This window comes from Sturnus vulgaris, chromosome W, assembly GCF_052056855.1.
Source record: "Sturnus vulgaris isolate bStuVul1 chromosome W, bStuVul1.hap1, whole genome shotgun sequence".
NCBI classification, from domain to species: Eukaryota; Metazoa; Chordata; class Aves; order Passeriformes; family Sturnidae; genus Sturnus; species Sturnus vulgaris.
The window spans coordinates 68199725-68205225 of NC_142282.1; positions in this window are offsets into that span (position 1 = coordinate 68199725).

Below are 5501 nucleotides of genomic sequence, written 5' to 3' on the forward strand. Positions count from 1 at the left end.
ATCACCGGAACGAGCCCAACAACAATTTATCTGCCCATGAAAAAGGAGGACTTAGATTGGTACCTCCTCAATTCAGGAGATCTACAAACGGCCTTGCTGGAAGTCGGAGCAGCCATCCACACCGGACCGCTGATGCCACGTCACCTTCAGTGGCTAGGAAATTGGGACTGGATAGCGAAGCCACTACGATCGGAGCAGCCGATAGCAGGCGCCACCACAGCCTTCACGGATGCCGGGAAAAAGACGAGAAGAGCAGCGATCACCTGGAAAGAAGGCCCTCGGTGGAGGAATAAAACAATAGATGCAGCCCCAGAGGACAGCTTACAAACATTGGAATTGCTTGCCGTTGTGTGGGCACTAAGTGAACTGCAAGGGCCTTTGAATGTGGTCACTGACTCATTTTATGTAGCAGGAGTAGCACAGAGAATTGAGGACGCCTCTGTGAAAGAGGTGCAGAACAAGAGACTCTATGAACTCTTGCTGCAGCTAAAGCGAGTAGTAGGAGCAAGGTTCAAGCCTTATTGTATAATACACGTCAGGAGTCATAAGTGGGACGTAGGCTTGGGAGAAGGCAACGCCAGGGCGGATAGACTGGTTATGAATGTAGCTGATGACAGGGGGATTGAAGCAAGGGAGTCACACACACGATTTCACCAAAATGCTAGAGGATTGGTGCGTGAGTTCAAAATAGGCATGCAAGAGGCTAAGGCAATAGTGAGAGCCTGCCCCACCTGCAGTCATCACAATAGTGGGGTAGGCCTTGGGTGTGGGGTAAACCCTCGGGGTCTGGAGAGTAATGAAATTTGGCAAATGGACATCACACATGTGGCAGAGTTTGGTAGACTCAAGTATGTGCACGTTACCATAGACACTTATAGTAAGTATATCTGGGCCACAGCACAGACAGGGGAAAAGGCAATCCATGTAATTAGACACCTGACAAGTTGCTTTGCAGTTATGGGAACGCCTAGGGAGGTAAAGACCGACAACGGACCTGCATATTGTCAGTGGGAAAGTAAGTCAGTTTATGAGACTCTGGGGAATCAGACATATTACAGGAGTACCACACTCACCCACGGGACAGGCCATAGTAGAAAGAGCTAATGGGACACTCAAACAATATTTACTCAAACACAAGTCCATAGGTGATCCACAGGAAAGATTAGCTAAAGTTCTCTATGTGATGAATTATTTGTGTGTGTTTGGGGATGAATCTGAGCCGCCTGCAATCAGACATAGAGGGAAGAAAGAAGGTAACAAGGAAGAAGGCGCAAAGGCATGGGTAAAGTACCGAGATCCAAAGACAGGGATATGGAATGGCCCTGTGGAAGTAATATATTGGGGTAGAGGTTACGTTTGTGTTTCTACCCCCACAGGAATACTTTGGGTCCCTGCTAGGTGGGTGAAGCCCATTCTAGATGACCGAACTGGTGGAAAGATTCCTGAGGAGGCGGCTGGCTCCAGTCGACCAAGAGCGGATCCAGCAGAGGTTGACGGTGACCTTACGGCCCTATTTACAGAAGTTGGGACGCTATAACAGCGCTGCCCGTGAGGCGCTAAGGCAGCCACCACCGAATTGGGCTGATTGGATTGAGAGCCACGCCCACCAAGAAGAACAGCCTCTCAGCAGCCGTCCTTGTTGTGCGTGTGGAGGGTCATGGTGTGAAGCCTGGGTAGCCCTAAAGTGCGGGGGCTGTGGGGACTGCTCGTGGGTGGAACAGAGAACAGTGTTTAGTTTGTGGTGCTGGAGGTGTCAAAGTGACGACCTAAGAGATTCAGATTGGGGTCTGGCCCTAGAAAAAGAAGCAGGAGTGCCATATGCCCAGGTACGAAACCTATACGAGACACCAGAACAGCTCCTGTTAGCTTGGGCCCGGTGGGAACTTACCAACTGGATTAAGAGGCAGCACATCTATGCAAATTCGCACATTATCGCTGCAAGATGCAGACATAAAGTCCCACACCTGCCTTGGCCTCGGGTAGGACCAGTTAAGCCCGGTACAGACCCAAAGGAGGTATTGAATCAGAGTATAGAAAAGGTGAAACAACTGCAGATAACAAGGAGCAATACAGGGCGTAAAAAGAATAGGCCGCCAAAGAAATCAAAATGATGATCATTGCACTGCTTATGCTTGCTAACTTTGCTCGCACAAAATCTTTTCCAATGCAGCATGCGCCTCGGGAGAACGTATGGGTAACATTCGCTAACATAACAAAGCAAGAATCAATCTGCTTAAGTCTAGGGGGAGTACAAAATCCTTTTAGAACCTGCCTAGTAGGGTTGCCAGTATGGTTGCGAGGAGTTCGAGGGAATGTGCTGCATGAATTTATCTGACCACTCTGAGTCCATCCACAAAAAGATACAAGACATGCAGCAGAAATTACACAACCTAAAAGAAGAAGATGGTTGGGGCATCGACGAGTGGTTAAAAAGCCTAGGTCTTGGGGGATGGATTCGAACCGTTATTAAGTGTGCTATTATGGTGTTAGGTATATTCTTGTGCTTAGCTTTATTGCTACCTTGCTTGATAACTTGCTTACAAAATTTTATTCAAAAGACTGTTAGCAAAGCTTGGCATGCCACTCTTCTAGCTCAAAAAGAAAACGGGGGAAGTGTAGAGAGCCTGGTGCAGGAATGGCTGGAAGAAAAAGGCCATAGTCAGATCAACCTGGTGAGGCTAGCAAAGCAGGCCTCAGTCTCAAGGATACAGTGTCCTTGAGATAAGGAAGGCACGTAGAATTGAGAAAAACATGAATGCCGAAGTGCTTAGCTAAGCAGCACATCTAGACCAATGAGGAGCTAAGATTTTGCACTATGCATGAGCTAATTAAGCATTGTATTTAATCGCCACTCTGCGTATCAATAAACGAGACTTTGCTGATGACCATATGGTGTCCGCGTCTCCCTTCTCCGACACAATCCCATCCCATCTCATCCCAGGGATCCCATCCCATCCCAGGGATCCCATCCCAGGGATCCGATCCCAACCCTGGAATCCCATCCTATCCCAGGGATCCCGTCCCATCCCAGGGATCCCATCCCTGGGACCCCATCCCAGGGATCCCATCCCATCCCATCCCATCCCATCCCAGGAATCCCATCCCATCCAAGGGATCCCATCCCACCCCAGGGATCCCATCCCATCCCATCCCATCCCATCCCATCCCAGGGATACCATCCCATCCCATCCCATCCCATCCCATCCCATCCCATCCCATCGCATCCCATCCCATCGCATCCCGTCCCATTCCATCCCATCCCATCCCATCCCATCCCATCCCATCACATCCCATTCCATCCCATCCCAGGGATCCCATCCCAGGGATCCCATCGCATCCCAGGGATCCCATCCCATACTAACCCATACCATCCCAGGGATACCTTCCCATTGCAGGGATACCATCCCAGGGATGCCATCCCATCCGAGGGATGCCATCCCATCCCATCCAATCCCATCACATTCCAGGGATCTCATCCCATCCCAGGGATCCCATACCAGGGATCCCATCCCAGGGATCCCATCACATCCCATCCCATCGGAGGGATCCAATCCCAAGGATCCCATCCCAGGGAGCCCATCCCATCCCAGGGAGCCCATCCCATCCTATCCCATCCCATCCATTCCAATCCCAGGAATCCCATCCCATCCCATTCAAGGTATGCCATCCCATGCCCGGGATCCCATCCCATCCCAGGGATCCCATCCCAGGGATCCCATCCCATACCTGGGATCCCATCCCATCCCAGGGATCCAATCCCATTCCAGCTATCCCATCCCAGGGATTCAATCCCATCCCAGGTATCCCATTCCATCTGTTCCCATTCCAGGCATCCTATCCCATCCCATCCCATCCAAGGGATCCCATCCCATCCCAGGGATCCCATCCCAGCCCAGGGATCCCATCCCAGCCCAGGGATCCCATCCCAACCCATCCCAGGAATCCCATCCCATTCCATTCCAGGGATCCCATCCCATTCCAGGGATCCCATCGCATCCCAGGGAACACATCCCATCCCAGGGATCCCATCCCATCCCAGAGATCCCATCCCATCCCATCCCAGGGATCCCATCCCATCCAATCGCATCCCATCGCATCCCATCGCATCCCATCCCATCCCATCCCAGGGCTCCCATCCCATCCCATCCCATCCCATCCCATCCCATCCCATACCATCCCATCCCATCCCATACCATCCCATTCCATCCCATCCCATCCCATCCCATCCCCTCCAAACCCATCGATCCCATCCCATCACAACCCATTCTAGCCTATCCCATCCCATCTCATCCCATCCCATTCCATCCCATCCAATCCCATCCGATGCCATCCCAGGTATCCCAACCCATTGATACCATCCCATCCCATCCCATCCCATCCCATCCCATCCAATCCCATCCCATCCATTCCCATCCCAGGAATCGCATCCCATCCCATTCCAGGGATCCCATCCCATTCCAGGGATCCCATTGCATTTCAGGGATCCCATCCCAGGGATCCCATCCCATCCTAGGGACCTCATCCCATCCCAGGGATCCCATCCCATCCCATCCCAGGGATCCCATCCCATCCCAGGGATCCCTTCCCATGCCATCCCATCCCATCACGAGGATCCCATCCCATCCCATCCCATCCCATCGCAGGGATCCCATCCCATCCTAGGGATCCCTTCCCATCCCATCCCAGGGACCCCATCCCAGGGATCCCATCCCATCCCAGGGATCCCATCCCATCCCATCCCATCCCATCCCATTCCATCCCATCCCATCACATCCCAGTGATCCCATCCCAGGGACCCCATCCCATATCAGGGATCCCATCCCATCCCATTCCATCCCATCCCAGGGATCACATCCCATCCCATCCCGTCCCATCCCATCCCATGTCATCCCAGGGATCGCACCCCATCCCATCCCATCCCAGGGATCCCATCCCATACCAACCTATCCCATTCCACCCCGTCCCATCCCATCCCATCCCAGAGATCCCTTCCCCGGGATAACATCCCATCCCATCCCATCGCAGAGATCCCATCCCATCGCAGGGATCCCATCGCAGGGATCCCATCCCATCCCAGGGATCCCATCCCATCCCATCACATCCCATCCCATGGATCCCATCCTATCCCATCTCATCCCATCCCATCCCATCCCATCCGATCCCATGGATCCTATCCCAGGGATCCCATCCCAGGGATCCCATACCATCCCAGGGATCCCATCCCAGGGATCCCATCCCATCCCATCCCGTCCCATCCCATCCCATCCCATCCCATATCATCCCTGCTATCTCATGCCAGGTATTCCATCTCATCCCAGGGATCCAATCCCAGGGATCCCATCCCCTCCCATCCCTTCCCATCCCATCCCAGGGATCCCATCCCATCCCAGGGATAACATCGCAGGGATCCCATCCCATCCCAGGGATCCAATTCCATTCCATCCCATCCCGTCTCATCCCAGGGATCACATCCCATCCCAGGAATCCCATTCCAGAGATCC